Consider the following 21,966-nt stretch of genomic DNA (forward strand, 5'->3'; position numbering starts at 1 on the left):
GTGCCAGTGATCCAGCAGAAGACCGGGATCTGACACATGATGTGGAGGCTCCTGGAGGCCTTCATGTGGGAGATGATCCTGCTGGACACATCTCCTCTATCTCTGAACCTCCTCCTGAAATACTCCTCCTTCTGGTCATCGGTGAAGCCTCGTACTTCTGTCAGCCTGTCCACACATGACGGAGGGATCTGATTGGCTGCTGCAGGTCTGGAAGTTATCCACAGCAGAGCCGAGGGAAGCAGATCTCCTCTGATCAGGTTTGTTAGCAGGACGCTGACTGACTTCTTCTGAGTGACGTCAGTCACCACCTGGTTCTTCTCAAAGTCCAGAGCCAGTCTGCTTTCATCCAGGCCGTCCAAGATGAAGAGAAGTTTGCAGACATGCAGCTGCTCTGCTGTGAGCTTCTCTAACGTTGGATGGAAAACATGGAGCAGCTCCAGAAGACTGTAGTGCTGCTCTTTGACCAAGTTGAGCTCCCTGAATGAGAGAGGAAGCACCAGATGAAGGTCCTGGTTCTCCAGGCCCTGGGCCCAGTCCAGAGTGAACTTCTGCACTGAGAAGGTTTTTCCAACCCCAGCGACGCCGTTGGTCAGCACCACTCTGACTCTGAGTCCCTGCTGCTCAGGTGAGGCTTCAAAGATCTGGCTGCACCTGATTGGACGGTCCTGGAGGCTCTCCTTGGTCTTCTTGGTCTTCTTGGTCTCCAGCTGCCTGACCTCATGCTCTCTGTTGACCTCCTCACTCAGTCCCTCAGTGATGTAGAGCTCAGTGTAGATGCTGTTGAGGAGGGTTTGACTTCCTGCTTGTTCACCTTCAGTCACACGTTCACATCTCCTCTCCAGACTTATCTTCTGCTGCTGTAGAAGCTCCTGCAGACCATCATCAGCCTCTGGAGCAGAGAAAAGGTTGGAGAAGAAAACATCAGTGTGACAGTGTGAGCATAATTTTCTCTCCACAACTTTTCAGCTGCTGTGGTGAAGCTGCTGTGTGACTGTTTGCTCTCAACGTCCCTCAGTGAATCTTCTCACTGGAGGTCTTGACATGATCTCAGAGGGAGAAGTGAAGGAGGTGCAGGTGGACAGTCTTACTGTGATCAGTCTGGCTGTGACTGGCAGGTTGCAGTGCTGCTCCACACCCACCACTCTTCTTCCTCCTCCTGTGGATGGAGACACTTTGATCAACTCGTCACTTTTTAATCTTAGTTTATTGAAATTCTTCATTTTGTCTTTGACATGAACTTTATTTTAATCTTTGGCTCTAAATCAGCTCTAATTCCCATGAAGCTCTGCTCCCAGTCTGCCCAGTAGAAATGATTTCATCAGTTCTGCTCAGTTTTGAAGTCAACACTGGGTTGTGTTTCTCTCCAGTGATGCTTGTTTGGCTTTGGACTGAACTGGATTTCAACACTTTGAAATGAGAAGGAGCTGACGTCACTGAATCCACACACACACACACACACACACACACACACACACACACACACACACACACACACACACACACACACACACACACACACACACACACACACACACACACACACACACACACACACACACACACACACACACAGTGTTCTTACTGTGTCTCAGGAGGTCCATGTTCATGACTGAAGAGTGGAGGTTCATCTTTGGACCTGTCACTCTTCAGAGACTCCCAGCTGGACTCTGGAGACTCTGCTCTCTTTCTCTTGTATTGAACTCTGCAACACAAACATTAATGTCTGTGTTTAAAACATGATTATTTCATCAATGATCTGCTGAGAGTCATTAATAAATCTCCACACACTGCTGTTTCCAGTCAGGATGAAGAAAGAGGGTTGTTCCTCTCACATCAGCTTCCAGTTTTTCCAGACGACCAACAGTTTGAACACTGAGTCAAACAGCAGTTCCAGTTACTGAGTCACTCTAAGTGTTCTTACCGTGTCTCAGGAGGTCCAGGTTCATTCCTGAAGACTGGAGGTTTGCGTCTGGAGTGGTGACTCTTCAGAGACTCACAGCTGAACCCTGGAGACGCTGCTGCTCCGTCCTCCTCTTCCTCCACTCGAACACTCATCTTGAGCTGGAGGTCAAACAGGAAGTGAGGCAGCGAGCTCAGAACACTCTTGCTGTGTCTCAGTTCAGGGTCTGCACCCTTCAGACCGAGTGTCCTCCGTCTGAAGGAAGCGTTCTTCGAGGACCCAGCCTAGAAGGACCGACCAAACCCCGTAACCACTCGGGACGGTCTAGCCTTCGGCGTATTTCCTTGTTTCGTCACCGCCGTTCCCTCCTGCTGGCCAAACCCAGAAGTGATGTTTTTATAGTATCAAGCTAACCATTGGTTAGCCATCTCGCGATGCCGTTTGTAGCACTTGTATTTAATCAAAATGAGGCCAACGTGAGGCGTACGTAATATAAGACTCAGAAGATGCTAGAGTTTGCTCAAAGAGGGAGTGGAGACAAGCGACCAGAGACAGGTTTGCATTTATATATATATTTATATGAATAATGGTGGTAAACAATGTGAAATTAAATACAGTGAACAAAAATAAGTTTGCAAAAGGAAAACAAAATGGCCATTTAAACCAATAACACAAAACCAAAAACTTCAACAAAACCATCAAACAAACTGTTCCATAGCCCAGCAATGCAGCCACCCAACCCTTCCGCCCACCCACAGTTCATGACAAAACAACCCACGTCTGGGTTTGGGGTCAAATGCAGTAGTCAGGGTGAAATATGAGAAGGAAATGAAAATTCAGTAAAACAGGGTGTGTGTATGTAAATGAGTGTGAATGTATGTCAGTGTGTATGGGTGTGGATGGAAAGGGGCCACGGCTGAGCAAGTGGGGTGAGAGTTTTTCAATTGAGCTCCAAGGAGCCCCCTACCGGCCTGGCAGGTGGGGGGGGGGCGTTTCGGTTGTAGGATCATTCAAATCCTGCTTCGTAAGCTCGCCATCATTTCAGGGACCTGGCCTGGAGGACAGGACCGCAGTTCTTATAAATCATATTTACATACAAGTCAAATCAAAACAAATTTGTATGTCTCTAAGGGTTTTAAAGTAAAGTTAATCAACATAAGATCAGACACATAGAAACCATATAATATCACCAAAAGAATGGGAACTGGCTAAGATAGCATTAGCACAACAAATGACTCACCAGGTCACAGGCATGGCAACACTCAGCCTTGTTCAGTTTAAGTTGGCACAGTTGAAGGCTCCTACAAGTCAACAATAAGTCAAATGACAAAACAGCCTTGCAGTGCCCAAAACAGATCTCTGGTGGGTATATCAGAACCAACCTGTAGCTCATCTCTCCTGTAGCTTCCCCCATTGCTTCCCTGAGAGTACGCCACAGAGGCCTGATATACCCACCCGCTGGTGGTGATTGGCTGCACCAACCCACCTGACCATATGACATCACATGCTGGCTGGCCATTGTTTGGCCAGCTCACACATGTGCCTCCATGTCATCATAAGAGCATTGGTATCCATTGGCCACCTCGACCCATGTGATCATATTACAATTCCTGGGGCACAAAAAGCAATTCATCACCCTTGCTACACCCTCCCCCCCAAAAACCCTGCAACTCCGGTGCAGGCTAAACCACATGGACACGAGGACACCCTGCAGTTTTGGACACCGGAACAGTAAAAACTTCACCATAAGCATTGGCCAAACTATGGAAAATTGTCTGGACAACCGATATCAACGGGTTGCCTAACCTTGTATACTGCAACCGATCGGGTGGCTGTCGCTGCCGCGAGGAACGACAGATGGACTGTACAGACTCATCTAAGTCACCCCCCTCCCCAGAGTTTATCACTACAACAGGGGTTTCTGTACTATGCGGTGAGGAATCAGCTGGGTTAGGGGGATGCCTCTATTGAGCCTTCGAGCTCCACATCCTTCCCTGGTGGCAGGGTTTCAGAAGTGGAAACAACCCTGTCAGGGTCTGGTGTACATTCCCTATTTTCCTCTTCAGTTCCTCCAGAGACTTCCTCCTCCAGTCCGAGAAAAGATGGACTGGACTCCTCCCCGAGAATCGGAACGTCTTGTACAGATGAGCGGACTGATTCAGGCATTGCAGTGCTAGTAGACGGAGGGGAGGCAGGAAAAACTCCCTCCACACTGAACCTTTCAGGGGGCAAGGTAAAAACGGGCAGCAGCCTTCCCTCCTCCTCTTCTTCTTCGCTCAGACCCTCCCAAGAGTCCAGAACTAGCTTGGTCTGACTACGAGTCTGAGATCGAGATACAGGTACAGCTGGTTGCAGTTCCGGCTCTTCACTCTCTGGTAAGAACCCACATGGAAGTAGAAGGTCTCTGTGTAGTGTTCGGGGTTTCCCGGCTGAATTGGCCTCAGCCCTCACCGTGTAAACAGGGAGGTCACCAGCACGCAACATAAATGTATTTTTCCCACTTGTCCTCCAACTTGTGCTTACCACGGAGTCTCACATTACGGACCAACACTCAGTCCCCCTCTACTAAGGTGGACGGTTTCACTCTCTGATCGAAACAAGCCTCGTTTCTGTCTGCTGATTTAGCTGCGTTCTTGGATGCAAGTTGATAACTTTCTTCCAGCCGAGAGCGAAGGTTCTGCACGTATTGGGAGTGTGACGTCGAGGGGACATTCTTGACTGGTAGGTTGAAGGCAAGGTCCACAGGTAGCCTCGGAGAGCGACCAAACATGAGCTCATAGGGAGTGTAACCCGTGACCTCATTTCTTGTACAGTTGTAGGCATGCACCAGTGGCTTCACATATTCATTCCACCTCAATTTCTGCACGGGCTCCAAAGTACCCAGCATACTTAGCAGAGTCCTGTTAAATCTCTCAACCGGATTGCCGCGAGGATGGTAGGGCGTGGTTCGGGTTTTTTCAATACCAACAAGGTCACAGAGTTCCCTGATTAGATGGGATTCGAAGTCAGGGCCTTGGTCTGTGTGAAGACGCTCTGGAATGCCGTAATGCACTAGGAAATTCTCCCACAGACATTTAGCAACCGTCTTTGCCTTTTGATTGGCAGTTGGGATGGCCACCGCATACTTAGTGAAGTGATCGGTGAGGACCAAGATGTCTTTCGTGTTACTTTGGTCTGCTTCAAGTGTCAGATAGTCCATGCACAACAGCTCAAGTGGCCGGCTGGTTTTGATGTTCACTAGCGGAGCAGCTCTTTCGGGAAGAGCTTTCCTCCAGATACAGCGATTGCAGGTCTTTATCTTGGCCTCCACGTCTGCAGCCATGCGTGGCCAGAAGAACCGAGATCTTACAAGGTCGAGCGTTCTCTCAATTCCCAAGTGGCCCATGTCGTCATGGAGGCTGCAAAGAACCATTGGACGCAACTCTGCTGGTAGCACAAGCTGGAATGATGGATGCCTTCCCTCTTGCCTCCTCCTGTATAGGATGTCGTCTTGGAGCTCAAGGCGGTCCCGCTCTCTCAAAAGGAGGGCCAGATCTGGAAGTTCTTTCCGCATTGTGGGAGGGACAGTTTCACCAGTTTCCAGTTGATAAATAACTTCTGTCAGATTAGGATTGACTCTCTGCTTCTCCCGCAGGTCAAGAGGGGAAGCCAAAGGCACAACGGGCAGCCCATGATGAGATTCACAGGCGTAACACTCAGGGATAACAGAGGCTGATATGCTCATCGACTCAACCAAAGTAATACGGTTCTCGGCCGGACCCTCAGGACTTGAAGCTCTCGCCAAGCAACTGTGACATATAGCGGCTACAACGTCTGGTCCAAGTTCAACTGCATTGTTCTCAACATGATCGCGGGTGAACTGGTGGACCATTTCCTGTTCTCTTTGACAGTCGGCATCAGGTGGCTGGGGATGAGGTCGCCGGGAGAGTGCATCTGCATCTTGGTTCCGGCTGCCAGCTCGATATTGTAATTTAAAGTCATAGGTGGAGAGTGCAGCAAGCCATCGGTGGCTGGCAGCATCAAGCTTGGCAGACGTCAGAATGTACGTTAGTGGGTTGTTGTCTGTTACAACAACAAACTTAGCTCCATACAGATAGTCATGGAATTTCTCCGTTACACTCCACTTAAGGGCCAAAAACTCCAGTTTGTGGGCTGGATATCGAGACTCACTGACAGACAACCCACAGCTGGCGTATGCTATGGCACGTAGTTGTCCTTCCTGGTCCTGATAGAGGGCTGTTCCAAGACCTGTACCACTGGCATCTGTATGTAGAATGTAGGACTGTTTAGGGTCCGCAAATCCAAGTACCGGCGCGGTGGTCAGTCTGTCAATGAGGTTTTCGAAGGCAAGTTGGCATTTTGGGGTCCATCTCTCATCGAAAGGCTGTTTGGCGACATATCTTGGAGAAGACAGCCCCTTGCGACCTGGGTGACGGCTTGGAGTATATCCCTTCGTGAGGTCATTTAGGGGCTTGGCGATTGCAGCATAGCCGTGGATAAACCTGCGGTAATATCCCGCAAATCCTAGGAAGGACCTCAGCTCTTTGAGTGTTCGAGGAACTGGCCAGGACTTTAGAGCACTGATCTTCTCTGGATCGGTTGCTACTCCCTGCTCTGACACAATAAGGCCAAGATAGCGAACAGAAGCTTGGAAAAATTTACATTTCTCGAGCGACAGCTTGAGGCCAAAGTCTTTAAGTCGTTGAAGCACTCTCAATAATATACTCTCGTGTTCTTCAAGAGTATCTGAAAAGATGATTAGGTCATCCAGGAAGACCAGGACTTCTTTGAGGTGCAAGTCACCCATACACCTCTCCATGAGACGCTGGAAGGTGCTTGGTGCATTGGTTACCCCTTGTGGCATCCGGTTAAACTCCCAGAAGCCGAGTGGAGTTACAAACGCAGTCTTGGGTTTGTCAGTCTCCGCCATTTCAATTTGGTAGTATCCGGACTTGAGATCAAGCACGCTAAACCATCGGGAACCATTGAGTGCGGTGAATGATTCCTCCAAATTTGGGAGTGCGTAGTTGTCTTTCACAGTATGGAGATTTAGCTTACGGTAATCAATACATAGCCTCACGTCTCCATTTTTCTTTCGGACCACCACAATTGGAGATGAGAAAGGCGATTCAGATTCTCGCACCACACCTGCCTCCAACAGATCTCGCAGATGGTTGCGGACTGCCTCAAGGTCACAAGGGTGAATGGGCCGAGCTCGGAGTCTCATCGTGGAGGCGGATATGATGCTTTATATGATCGGTGCGTCCAAAGTCAAGATCATGCTGCGAGAATACTTCCGGAACCTGCTTGAGTTTGGAAATCACTCGCTCCTTCCAATCTGGGGGAATTGGAGAATTTCCAAAATCGAACTCCAATTTGATTTCTTTTGTGCTCGGCTGGGTGTTGTTCAGGGAGACATTGTGACTCAGGATTTCCGGTGACAATGAAAGTTCTGCAATGGTGCTTGATGGCTGGAGCGTGATGTCCAGGTCAGACTCATTGGCGATCATGATGGGGATCTGATGTGGTCTGTGGCTGGACACAGTAACCAGGCAGTTTCTTATACACAACCCTCCAGGCAATGGGGTGGATGGCTGTTCGATAAGAGCAGATCTGCCTGCAGCGGAGGGGCTTGCCCGGACAAAGCCCTGGATGACCATGGTACAGCCAGCTGGAATTTTAATTGGTGTTCTACTTGTCACTCTCACTCCAGCGTTGTTGGCTGTTTGGGTCTGCTGGTGCCGTTGCTCGAGCAGCTGGAGAACTGCTCTATAGCCATGCCGAGATGGTTTGTAGCTAGCACACTCGCTTCCAGATGTTGGTCATATAGTGGGTCTAAAGTGTTCATCCCAATCAGGACTTGGGACTGGGATCCTGATCTGACGTCAGGGACAAAGGCCAGGGTACACACGTCTATGGCAACACCAAGGAACTCTGCTGGAAATGTGATTGTTGTCTCGATATAGCCCAGTTATGGTACTTCCTGCCCAGCTGCCCCCTCTACTTGTAGCAGGTCGCAGAGTGGTTTCACGGGTTGATTTGAGAAGTGCTGATTGTAAACTGAAATGGGGATCGTAGTTACTTGTGATCCAGTATCTAGCAGACATGCAAATTCCTGCCCAGCTATGCTTACTTGACCAGTGCATCTGGACCCAATTAATCCCTTGGGCAGGCGGACAGGCTTGGTGGAAATGCCCTGTGACTGTTTGATGCACATCGCTGGTGTCTTCTTGGCGGGACATTGTGGGTCCTCTGCAGTTCCTGCTCGCCCCTCAGCAGGAACCTCATCTAGTTTAAAGGTGAGTCACTGTGAGGAGTTGATTTGGACCACGTCTTTTGTTTTTCCATGAGCTGTCTTTTCTTCATTGCCACAAGTGAAGGGTTTGGATCATTGTCACATTTAGGCCTGATGTGTCCGTCTTCTCCACAATTATAACAATAACCAGCTTTTGGTCCAGTAGATGACGCCTTGTGGGAGGAGCGAGAAATAGCTTTACCGTGTTTCGTTCCTTCACTGAGCCTGCTTGCATGGGTTGGCTTGGTCGTAGGCTGGCGGTTGGACTGAGCAGCAAGACAGTCTAGCTATCTTTGAATGTCGGCAAGCTGCTGAGAGAGCTGGCGAGTGATGGTAGTCAGCGCATCGACTTTTGTTTCATCTGGCGGGACAGAGGCGTAGTGAGCATGTGCCCCAGCTCTGGCTCTTGACCTAAGGTGCTGCTTCATACGTTGAGCTTTGGCAGCCTCTCTATCTTCCTCGGTCCGGAGTTGCAGCAACAGCTCTGCACAAGATGGGGGATGGGACTTGCGCTGTTTGAGCTGAAGTTCCGAGATGAGAGTGTTGTCCCAGCAGCCACGGCAGAATTGGTTTAGCAGATGTCGATCCAGTTCTGCAACTGGGACTCCTCCCCTCTTCACGGCCAAATTCAGTGCAACTTGCAGTCTTTGCAAGTATGCAGATGGCCTCTCCCCGGTATCTTGGAACAGCTCCATGAACTTGGCGTAGAGTTCATCACCATCTTGGACTGTGCCATACGCGGAGTCGAGGATCTGGAGGTAGGCTGTGGGTGGTGTGTCAGGCATGAGATGTCTCACCATATTTGCAGCTGGCGGAAAAAGACTTTCCAGTATTTTCCTAGAGCGTTGCAGGTCTGAAAAAGCTGGGTCTTTCAGTAAGCGCTCCACCCCAGAGCGCCAGGCCTCATAATCAGATTCATGCGGTGGCCTTGGAATACGTCCTGAGAATGAGCGGAGTCTCTGCGCGGACAGGTTGAGTGCAGAGTCATCACTTTTCACTATATGTTCAACAACATACTGTTGTATTCCTGGCGGATTCAGGTCGGGGAGAGACATGGGAGGAATCGGAGGTGGTCTTGGCCTTTGAGCATCTATAGTTTGTGGCAGCCCACCAGTGGCATTTGCAGCTGTAGTACCTTGAAGTGAACTGGTGGTGGCCTGCCCCTTGTCCTCCTCAGCCTCTGGGCTAGTCTTCACTTTGAGACCCAACTCGGTAATAGACTGGCCCAGTAGAGACATTGCCCCCATCAGAACCCCAGCATAGTCCTGCCCTGTGAGTTTTGCCAACTCTCTCAACCCACCCAAATATTCCTTAGTTTTTAGCTCACCATACTACCTGGAACAAACTGTGGAAAGCTCTAAAATCTCATAAGTCACCTCTTTGGTCAGAGATTTGTACGTATATGGCAGCATTTGCCGCAACACAATCCAAGAATCACCTGACTCAAATTCTACAACCATTGTATCTTGGAGAACACCAGGCTCCGTTATAACCTTTATGTTGTTTGGTTTTGCATACCGTTTCAAAAAGTCGATCAGTTCACCCTCAGTGTCATGAGTTAAAGGTTTGATCAAAACTGCGTTAGGAATTTTTATGCCATACTGCTCCAAAATATCCATGTTTGCAATTAATGTCAGATTCTACTGTCAATCTGTTAACCGTTGTCAAACTCTGTCTGTACTCCCTCCTGGCTGGCTCGCCACAAATGTAGCACTTGTATTTAATCAAAATGAGGCCAACGTGAGGCGCACGTAAAGACTCAGAAGATGCTAGAGTTTGCTCAAAGAGGGAGTGGAGACAAGCGACCAGAGATAGGTTTGCATTTATTTATATATATATATATATATATATATATATATATATATATATATATATATATATATATATATATATATATATATATATATATATATATATATATATATATATATATACACACACACACACACACACACACACACACACACACACACACACACACACACACACACACACACACACACACACACACACACACACACACACACACACACACACACACACACACACACACACACACACACACACGAATAATGGTGGTAAACAATGTGAAATTATATACAGTGAACAAAAATAAGTTTGCAAAAGGAAAACAAAATGGCCATTTAAACCACTAACACAAAACCAAAAACTTCAACAAAACCATCAAACAAACTGTTCCATAGCCCAGCAATGCAGCCACCCAACCCTTCCGCCCACCCACAGTTCATGACAAAACAACCCACGTCTGGGTTTGGGGTCAAATGCAGTAGTCAGGGTGAAATATGAGAAGGAAATGAAAATTCAGTAAAACAGGGTGTGTGTATGTAAATGAGTGTGAATGTATGTCAGTGTGTATGGGTGTGGATGGAAAGGGGCCACGGCTGAGCAAGTGGGGTGAGAGTTTTTCAATTGAGCTCCAAGGAGCCCCCTACCGGCCTGGCAGGTGGGGGGGGGGCGTTTCGGTTGTAGGATCGTTCAAATCCTGCTTCGTAAGCTCGCCATCATTTCAGGGACCTGGCCTGGAGGACAGGACCGCAGTTCTTATAAATCATATTTACATACAAGTCAAATCAAAACAAATTTGTATGTCTCTAAGGGTTTTAAAGTAAAGTTAATCAACATAAGATCAGACACATAGAAACCATATAATATCACAAAAGCATGGGAACTGGCTAAGATAGCATTAGCACAACAAATGACTCACCAGGTCACAGGCATGGCAACACTCAGCCTTGTTCAGTTTAAGTTGGCACAGTTGAAGGCTCCTACAAGTCAACAATAAGTCAAATGACAAAACAGCCTTGCAGTGCCCAAAACAGATCTCTGGTGGGTATACCAGAACCAACCTGTAGCTCATCTCTCCTGTAGCTTCCCTGAGAGTGAGCCACAGAGGCCTGATATACCCACCCACTGGTGGTGATTGGCTGCACCAACCCACCTGACCATATGACATCACATGCTGGCTGGCCATTGTTTGGCCAGCTCACACATGTGCCTCCATGTCATCATAAGAGCATTGGTATCCATTGGCCACCTCGACCCATGTGATCATATTACAATTCCTGGGGCACAAAAAGCAATTTATCACCCTTGCTACACGTTGGATGATCAAATAAGTAAAATCCTACGTTAAAAACTGGATACTTTACGTGAAACTTCAATACTTAAATTTATATGTTGTGTCTTTACCAGTACATGCCGCTAATTTCAGCTGACTTCCCAGGATCCCACGATGCTTTGCAGCAGCACGCAAAGCATCATGGGATACATAAGTACGCAAAGGATAGTAGCGGTGCATCCTTGGAATCGGCTAAAACGAGTGCGTATTTCCGAGTTCGCATTTTGAGCGTCCTAAGCACCCTTGGGAATTGGGACAAGCCTTCGCGCAGTGCTCTGATGCAACTTCCTTTCAAATGCGTACTTCAAGGATGCAGACCCTGAATTGAGACACAGCAAGGGTCTGCATCTTAGGACGCTCAAAATGCGTTCTATTCGGCAAAGGTCTTAGCTATTATTTTTGGAATCGTTTCCACGCTATTGGAGTTAAGTTGTTTAATTTTAGGAATTATGCGACTTGCCTGTGCTTTCTGCAATTGAAACGATAGCAATCTACTGGCCTTATTTCCACATTCATAATATTTTCTATCTATGAATCTGAGAGCACCTTCTGCCTTGTATGTGAGCAAATCATTTAATTTGGTTCTATTTTCTTTAAGTTTATCAAGTATTTCTTGTCTTCCATATTGCTTATGTTCTTATGTCTTCCATATTGCATCATGTATTGGTTAGGTCAAACCAGAGTGGTTAGGTGGAGGGAGGGCTAACTATTAATTAACTATTAATTCCTGTTTCAATTTCCAGTTCCTTTTTAAGTCTGTCTTTCTTTATTCTTGATCCAATGGATATCATTTTTCCCCTTATTGTTGCTTTTCCTGCATCCCATAGGACGGAGGGTGAGAACATTCCATTATCGTTCAGTTCAAAATACTCGAGTAGAGCCAGCCTTATTTCTTCTCTTGTATTAACATCTGCTAACAATGAGTTGTTGATTCTCCAGTATTTCATACATGGCTCAATCCCAAAGTCCACTGTCATTGTGACTGGGCTGTGATCTGAAATGGTTATTGATTCTATCATACAGTTTTTCACACGGTATATGTCCTTCTTTGACAACAAGACATGATCTAGTCTTGAGTAACTCCCATGCACTTGAGACATAAAGGTGAAATCTCTTTTGTTTGGATGGAGGTGGCGCCATGCATCTACTAATCCTAATTATTTCATCATGTTCAATAAACTTTTAGACATTCTATTTTGAGGTTTTGAGGATGTTGGTAATCTATCTAATCTGTTACTCATTACACAATTCAAGTCCCCACCCATAAGAAGGATACCTTCCCCATTGTCCGCGATTAGATGTGCAAGCTTCTTGAAGAAATGTGGGCAGTCTTCGTTGGGTGCATAAACATTTAAAATAGTTATTTTGAGTCCGGCAATTGTCCCTACTACCATAACATACCGACCTTCTGCATCATGATATACTGTTTCACAGTGAAAAAATACAGATTTACTGAACAATATTGCTACCCCTCTTTTTTGTGTTTCTCATAGGAGCTACTATAAACTTGATCTACCCATTCTCTTTTCAGTTTTTGGTGTTCTTCTTCGTTAAGGTGCGTTTCTTGCAGCAAGGCTATAGAGCACTGCATTTTCTTCAATTGTCCCAATATCTTTTTTCTTTTAATAGGGTTGTTTATGCCCTTTATGTTATAAGTAACCAAATTAAGTAAAGTCATTGTTGAATTTAAATTGTTTCATTGAATAATGACCTGTACATTCATTAGTGTCAATTTGGAAAAAGAAATAAGGATAGTCTCCAAATGCATAAAACAAAACCAACTGAAATTCACTTGTCCCAGATAAAACAAACACAGAACATTGCGAACAAGAACATAGAACAGAACTTCCACAATTCCAGCCAGACAAATTAGTATTATATCTGACCCCCGGTGATATTGGGACAGAGAGTGGTGACCTGGTCCCTCTGTGGAAAATGGCGCACAAAGTGCAAAAATGACCAATGTTTACACTGGCATGTAAAAAAGGTCTTGATGAGCGTGAATCACTCATATAGACATAAAGAGTCCTCCGTCAGAGCATATCATTTTTTATATGCTCTGTGACAACATAAAACATATATTATTACGCTTTAATAGTCTTCAGTCTGTTTGTCTATTTACACCCAATAACCTTAGCAAATGAAAATCAAACAAATAATTAGGGTTATATATCTTGTGAAAGCTAACAGTCTTCCTCTTCCATCATGGCCTTCAGGTCAGCTGTGGCCAACATACCCTTTCTCGTCTTCTTTGAGCCGGAGTTCCATCCTTCAGTCAACTGCTCCTCGATGTACTCTTTCTCTCCACATTTTTACCTGGACACCCAACTCTCTCAGAGTGTCAGCATCGCTCGTCAGTGTGGGAAATATTCTTTTTCCCGAGTCCATCTTGAGCTTCAGTCGCGCTGGATAAAGGCACTTGGCCTGCATGCCTTTTTGTTTAAATTGCTTGATGACAGCATGAACCTTAACTCTCTTCTTCTGTAGCTCAGGAGAAAAATCTTGATCGAAGAATATCCTCTTCTCTTGAAACATTACTTTTCCTTGACTCCATGCTTGCTGCAAAATAGTGTCTTTCACGGCTGCGTCCAGGAACTTCACGATGATTGATCTGGGGGGAGCCGCTGGGTCTGTCGGACGGGTGTGGAGGGAGCGGTGTGCTCGCTCAATTTTAATGTCAATGTCAGGTGGTAGTTTCAGCACTTTAGGCAACAGATCTTTCACAGATGCACCCACATCTCTCTGCTCGCTTCCCTCAGGTATTTGGAATATTCAAAGATTATTCCTTCTCAATCTATTTTGCAAATCGTCGCAAACAGCCATGAGCTGTTTGTCGCGTTGTAGCAAGTACTGTAATACACGATGTTGCCTTGCCTCCGTATTTTCCGCCTCGCTTACTCTCCCTTCGAGTTCTCAAATCCTCTGCTGATGATCGCAGAGCTGTTCCTTGATATCTGTCACCACCTTTTCCAAGCGTCCCAGGGTCTGTGCAGTTTGTTTGTGTCCATGACAATTTTCCTTGCGGATAATTCTTCTCTTCTTTTAATTCTTCTATTTACACTGCAGCACTGCTGTTGTACCATGCCAATTTCCCAAACATGGGATAAATAAAGTCCTTCTTCTTCTACTACCGAACCCATCAACCTGACTAGACCAAGTCCTCGTGTCCCCCCCCCCGCTCCCCCCCCCGAGGTCCGTCGCGTCAAGGCACTTGGTTTCTGAAGAAGCTCAGCGCAACAGCAAAGTGTCACTTTGGTGTTGCAGCTGGATACAATATTGAACAAAAATTTCTTTCTTTTCTAGCGATGAAAAATCAAATCCCGCTTTCATGTCTGTTTCGGTAAATGGAGAGCTTTATAGAGATTACTGTCTCTCTGTTTCATCTGCAGCAAGCAACGAGGAGGAGGAGGAGGAGGGGGAGAAAAATGAGTCGTGAAAAAAAGAAAAGGTGAAGTGCTGTGGATTTTTAAATTTTCTTTGCAGGGGCCTATATTGTGTGTGGCAGTGTTTACGTGCTGTCGCGACCAGCTGGCCTTGAGAATCCCCCCCCCCCCAGTGCAGTGCGATGCTCTCCTCTTACCAGCGCATAACAGCTATCAGCTAACATGCAAGACGCCGCACAAGACACGCACGAGACACGCATCCAAGCGTCTATGATGGACTCCGAAATGCCCTCCCCACTCACCGCATTCCCACCCGCCTCATCCCCCCTAGCCGACTCATCAGACCTGGAAAAAGCCAAAGCAACCATTGCCAGCCTCAAACAAGACATCTGGAAACTCAGCAGAACTGAAAATCAAATTGGACTTACTCACCGCTTGCATGAACGCTGCCCACAGTCAGTCCCGCCGGATTAGCTCCCTTCAGGCCTCCCTCCACGACACACTTCCCTGGGATCCCACCAGCCCTCGACCCTCTTCCAGCTGCAACCCGCAATCTAACCAGACCTGGAGCAAAACCGTGGTCCGCAGTAGGCCAAAAATCCATCACGGCGATGGCACCCTGGTCTGCATCGCCACGACAAATCGTGCTGCGGGCCTGGATCGGGTGGACGGCCTCGGCGCCACCACCGCTGCCACCCCGGGCGAAACGCTGACTGGCGGTGACGCGGCCTCCCCCTCCAGCTTGCTAGCTGCCCGGACACCCGACCATGGCTCGTCCGGTGCCCTGGGCCTTTCTGCTACGGCCGCAAAACCTGGGCCGGTATCTTCCCCCCGGTTGCCGCTGGACGTGGGTGTGAAGATCACCTCCCTGCCGACGCACAACGGCCCCCGGACGCCACCTGACGCTAGCGACGGGGAATCCTCCTCGCCGGCCGATGGCGGCGCCCGGACTACATCTACCGGTGAGCTCCGAGCCAAGCCTTCCAAAAATCGGAGACCGTGATTTTGCTACCTGAAGGAAGCAGTCCGCTGCCACTCCGCTGGTCGCTTCAAGACACACAGGCTGGAGGCGCCCTCACCGCCGTGCCCAGGTCTCGCCGATAACATCCAGCCACAAAACAGGACCGAGCTTGGAACGGCCCGCCGACACATCCCCGACATTCCAACCGCAGACTCCATTCAACATTCCTCCGATAGCGCACCTACTGGCCCACCATACGCACCGCTCTTCCCGCCGACCACAGCCATCATCGGTGACTCCATGATCAGAGGTATCCGCTTTTTTAACGCCATTACTCTCCCTTTTCCGGGCGCCACATTGGCCGACATCACAGGAAAAATACCCTCCCTTCTCCGCTCACTCCCCTCCTCAGTCCACCGCATCATCCTCCATGTCGGCGCAAACGACACCACTCACTATCAGTCCAATATAACCAAACAAGATTTTAAAAAACTTTTAATGTCCTTTACTGACTGTGGTAAGGCAATTTTTATCAGCGGACCCTTGCCTACTGTCCTTCCGCGCAAGGACCGCCGCACCCGTCTCACGCTGAGCCGCTGGGCTCAGGCTTACTGCTGCGCTCACAACATCCGCTACATTGATAACTTCGGCCCTTTCTGGAACAGCCCTGAACATTACAGCCACAATGGCATCCACCTCAACAGCTCGGGAAAGTCATTGTTTACCTCACACATCCGCAACTCCGTTCACAGCTCCGCATGACTAGTGTTTACATCTGCTTCTTCTTCGCACTCTGCCACACCGCCACTTCCCAGCCATAGCGCCCCCCCAGCGGCAACAGACAAAACTACTCCCTTCACCTGCCTTCCCAAATGAAACGCACCATTCGACCCCGTCCCCTATCTCATTAAACACTCCCTCCCATCCATTTCCCCCCTCATCTCATCTATCATCAACTCCTCGTTCATCTCCGGCTCCGTCCCTTCAACCCTCAAACTGGCTGCTATCACCCCAATCCTAAAAAAAAACGGCCTTGACCCCGACTGCCCCAGCAACTTCTGCCCTATCTCCAACCTACCATTTCTGTCTAAGATCATGGAACACGCTGTCGCCTCACAACTCTCAGCCCATCTCAAATCCAATAACGTCCTTGAACCATTCCAATCAGGATTCTGCAAAAAACACAGCACTGAAACAGCACTTTTAAAAATCACCAACGACCTCCTGCTCGCCTCTGACTCCAACCAACTAACAATTCTCCTCCTCCTGGACCTGTCTGCCGCCTTTGACACAATCAGCCACTCCATCCTCCTCAACCGTCTATCATCCGACCTCAACATCACTGGCTCTGCACTCTCCTGGATCACATCTTACCTCTCCAACTGTCAACAGTTCATTTATATTAACCACTGCTCCTCCTCCACCGCCCCAATCCCCCAAGGTGTCCCTCAGGGATCGGTGCTCGGTCCCCTACTTTTCACCCTCTACCTCCTCCCCCTGCGCCGTATCATCCGACTACATGGACTCAACTTCCACTGTTACGCCGACAACATTCAATTATACATCTCCACCCACTCCATCTCCTCCACCACCATGACCACCGTCACCTCCTGCCTCAATGCAATAAAAACCTGGATGCATCACAACTTTCTCAAACTCAACAGTAATAAATCAGATCTCATAATCATTGGTCCCAAATCCCTCACTAAATCCACTTCTGACATCACCATCAACATCGACAAATCCCATATAACCCCATCATCACTCGTCCGCAACCTCGGAATCCACCTCGACCGCAACCTCACCTTCGACCACCATATCTCCCAACTTGCCCGCTCCGCCTTCCTTCACCTGAAAAACATCGCCAGACTCCGTCCCTTCCTCACTCCCTCTGCTGCTGAAACCCTCACACACGCCTTCATCACCACCCGACTGGACTACTGCAACAGCCTTTTCTACGGCCTCCCATCCTCCACCCTCAACAAACTTCAATACATCCAGAACTCCGCCGCCAGACTTCTCACCGGTTCCCGCCCCTATGACCACATCACCCCCGTCCTCCACAAACTCCATTGGCTTCCTGTTACCCAACGTATCCAATTCAAGATCCTCCTCCTCACCTTCAAGTCACTCCACAACCTGGCCCCTCCCTACTTGTCTGACCTCATCGTCCGTCACACCCCAAACCGTCCCCTTCGCTCAGCTGTTGCTAACCTTCTGTCACCCCTTGCCATAACCAAGTACCGAACCCTGGGGGACCGGGCCTTCAGTGTCTCTGCCCCCACCCTCTGGAACTCCCTCCCCAAACACATCTGCAACTGTACGGAGCTCAACAACTTCAAGACTGTACTCAAAACCCACCTCTTCAGAATTGCCTCCCCTACCTGAACCCTCCTACCACCACACCTCTAAGCCCATATCTGCCCTCTCAACCCTGTCTGTTTTTAACTGATTTTATTTTATTATTATCTCTTTTTTTAATCGTTTTTAATTTTTAATCTCTCACATTGTTTTTATTGTTATTTTACCTGTAAAGCGACTCTGAGCCCCTGTAAGAGCGCTTTATAAATAAAAAATATTATTTTTATTATTATTATTATTATTATTATTATTATTATTATTATTATTATTATTAAGAGTGAGGCAGCCGCCCCCCAGCCCTGTTGATATCGCACCCTTTCATCACCCTTCATCCATCACCCAAGAGTTTTCTCATTTCTTCGATCAGCGACATCTCAGCGTCACACGCTGTTTGACTTTTGTGGCTAGTAGCATCCAAGCTAACACCGTCCGTGTTTGACAAACTTTCGTCTGTTACTTTCCCAGTTCCCGTGTTCCGTTATCCTTTGTTTTTGAGGGATGATGCCATCTTGTTGTAAAAGTAATTTCTAGTCTGAAGACATTTAATAAATGCTGTTGTCACAGATTTCTAACTTTTTTTTTTGACAGAGCCTCGCACCTAACCTGTTGCTCTTATCATGACGTCACCGCAAGTCAAAGTATCCAGTTTTTAACGTAGGATTTTACTTATTTGATCATCCAACGGCATCGCTAGATGGCTAACCAATGGTTAGCGTGATACTATAAAAACATCACTTCCAGGGTTGGCCAGCAGGAGGGAACGGCGGTGACGAAACGAGGAAATCCGCCGAAGGCTAGACCGTCCCGAGTGGTTACGAGGAGGCGGGGTTTGGTCCGTCCTTCTAGGCTGGGTCCTCGAAGAACGCTTCCTTCAGACGGAGGACACTCGTTCTGAAGGGTGCAGACCCTGAATTGAGACACAGCATCTGACTTCCATTTGGGAGAGAGAGAACAGGAAGAAATCAACCAGACTGAAGTCACATTGTTGACTCCTCCTGGCCACTGTCGCCCTCTGCTGCTCTGGGGGCCCAGTTGCTTCTCTTTCTCTGATTGGTCAAAGCGCTTTGAGACGTTTTTGGATGTCATTTAGCGCTGTACAAATAAAAGTTGATTGATAAAAAGTTGACTAGCGTCACATTTGATGAGGTATTTATTAAGTCATGACTCACCTGCTGCTGCTGCTGCTGCTGTTGCTTCTGCTGTTGCTGCTGCTGCTCCTGCTCCTGCTGCTTCTGCTTCTGCTCCTGCTAATGCTGCTGCTGCTGCGCTTCAAAATTGAGCCTGACACAGAACAACTTTCACTTTAGGCTTCTTTTCCTGTTTCTGCTGCTCACTGTGGCTCCTCCCATTACAGAAAGTCACATGATGCAATGTGTGTGAGTCAGAGATAAACAAAGTGCGCAAGCATGTGTGTGTCTGTGTGTGTGTGTGTGCTCTTTGTATATCAGCTATATCAGCGGCTCCTCCCATCCACCCGCCTCAACTGATACCACACTTCCAGGAAGTCACATGATGCCATGTCTGTGCGTGTGTGTGTGTGTGCTCCCAGTGGAAATGTCTTGTTGGCAGGGCAGACAGATCAACTCCCCAGTATGATACAACTGATGGTTGCATTGTGGCTACAAACAAAACCAAACAAGCAAAAACTGGTCAAACAGTGCCCCTCAGTGGCAGAGCTGGGAGCTGCGAGGACCGACACGTCATAGGAAGGTTTGAAGGTTCGAGGCCACATTTGAACACATTATGTTTCTTATTGACATATTATAGAGTGACCTGTCTGAAATATCTGTGTCTAGGCTGTGTCTAAAATAGACACGGCCTCTGACTTCCACTTGAGAGCGAGAGAACAGGAACAAATCAACCAGACTGAATTCACATTGTTGACTCCTCCTGGCCACTGGCGCCCTCTGCTGCTCTGGGGGCCAAGTTGCTTCTTTTTCTCTGATTGGTCAAAGCGCTTTGAGACGTTTCTGGATGTGATTTAGCGCTGTACAAATAAAAGTTGATTGATGAAAAGTTGACTAGCGTCACATTTGATGAGGTATTTATTAAGTCATGACTCACCTGCTGCTGCTGCTGCTGCTGCTGCTGCTGTTGCAGCTGCTGCTGCTCCTGCTGCTGCTGCTGCTCCTGCTGCCGCCTCCACTCAACATGCAGCCTCCTAGAGAACGACTTGGACATTAAGCTGCTCTCCTTATATTTTATATCCTTGGATTCCATGATAGTGTTTACGATCAGTGTTCCCTGAAATCACATGACACAGTGTAAAAAACTGGAAACTCAGTCAACATGGAACATCAATAGTGTGTATAGAATAAAAGAATCCATCAGCAGTAAATCAATCTAATGAAGTGATTTGGAGTTTTTTCTTTCTCATGCAACAGAGATCAAAACAGTCCTCAGCTCTTCACTCTACAAAGTGGACGCACAATCTAGAGTAGAGAAAAGCGCACAAAGTATTTAATGAGCAGGAATTGCAGCCAACATTAGTTTTGAATCTTCAACAGGTTGAAAGTGTGAAGTATCATCAGAATCCTAGCAGCCTTTGTTGTCACTGAATGAATCCAGTGCAACTCCTTTGGTGTCTTCTAAAACTCTCCTCCACTGCAGAGTCGGGGGATGGGCACAAGGCTGCACATGCTGCCGGTGGACAACTATAACTGCAGTGATGCATGCTGTCTGTCATGTTAGTCCACAAAACACCAGAAAAAGATACAAAAAGAACCTTGGAAAGTTGCCGGATTTCAATGGAAAATTGTCAAGTGGGCAAAACTGTGTGATGTGGGTGATTGGGCTCTGCACAGGTCCCCATAAGAAACTTTCAGCCCCACAAATTGGAGGGAAAAGTGCTTTTCTTTCATATTTTTAGAACCCTTTGAGCTGGAGGGCTGGATTTAGAATATGCATTGTATCTAGGGATCTGACAAATGTGCCAAGTTTCAGACCCGAGCGACTTTCAGAAGTGTCAAAGGTCAGGGGGTCATTGTCTTAATACCATTATTTTCTTTCCCTGTTCAAAGTCTTTGCTTCGATGAGTATTTTGTTGGGATTTTATCCCCATGAATCGTTGATGAGCCAGTTATAATTCTATCATTGCACGTCACAGGATCACACTTTCTGCGTGCCTTCCCCAGGACAGCTGTGGCTACACGTGTTGCTGTGGTGTAAATGGTTCAATGTAAAAAAAAAAAAAGCACAGCATAAATGCAGTCCATTATTATTATTATCATTATTATTATAAGCAGATGATAAGCATCTATACTTTAAATGCTGGCCCGTGTGAGTATTTTGTGCTGACAATTATAATTTAAATGGTATATGCAGAAACTGCACCTCTCATTTTACACATTGTGTACAAAGCATCATCATACACATTTACGTTGTGGTACAACAGTTCAACTGCAGCTGCTGCAATAGACAAAAGACCTAGATGCAGTCAGAGAGTCAGCTCAGAAAATAAGACGTACACAACTAGCATCACTCGTCAACATATACCACATCAGATGCCAACAACGAGCACACAACATAATCTAAGACAGTTTCTACCCAGGAAAAACCCTCAACATTTACACGAATAGTAATAAGTTGGTTTACAATATGTATGCATGAAAAAATTAATTCACATTCAACTGTTCCTTGACCAGTTAATTTTATTTTGCTGAAAAAGGACACAGCACCATGATATAATGCAAAAATGAAACTAGACTAAAACAGTCTGCCAAAGACATCTGAAAATGAAACAGTCCGCAAAAGACTTTAAAAACAGAACACTCTGCAAAAGCTTACAAAAACGAAAATTAACAGTCTGCAAAAGACTAAAGTAAACTGCTGTTAACGGTCTGCCAGAGACGTCTGATGCACTAAAATGGTCTGAAAAGGCACCAGAATACGAAACTAAAACATTCTGCAAAAGACATCTATAAAAGT

General features: G+C 47.2%; 2 protein-coding genes across 2 annotated transcripts in view; both read left to right on the top strand.

Annotated features, from left to right (window-relative positions):
* The window catches only part of LOC142898369 (NACHT, LRR and PYD domains-containing protein 12-like), a 487,638-nt gene that overhangs the window by 193,029 nt on the left and 272,643 nt on the right, over positions 1-21,966 (top strand). The window lies entirely within an intron of this gene.
* Positions 1-21,966, top strand: part of LOC142898389 (tripartite motif-containing protein 16-like) — a 98,573-nt gene that overhangs the window by 44,168 nt on the left and 32,439 nt on the right. The gene's annotated exons all lie outside the window — the stretch shown is intronic.

The sequence above is a fragment of the Nelusetta ayraudi genome, unplaced genomic scaffold (assembly GCF_046127955.1).
Source record: "Nelusetta ayraudi isolate G7.1 ecotype Tasmania unplaced genomic scaffold, CSIRO-AGI_Nayr_v1 ptg000064l, whole genome shotgun sequence".
NCBI lineage: Eukaryota > Metazoa > Chordata > Actinopteri > Tetraodontiformes > Monacanthidae > Nelusetta > Nelusetta ayraudi.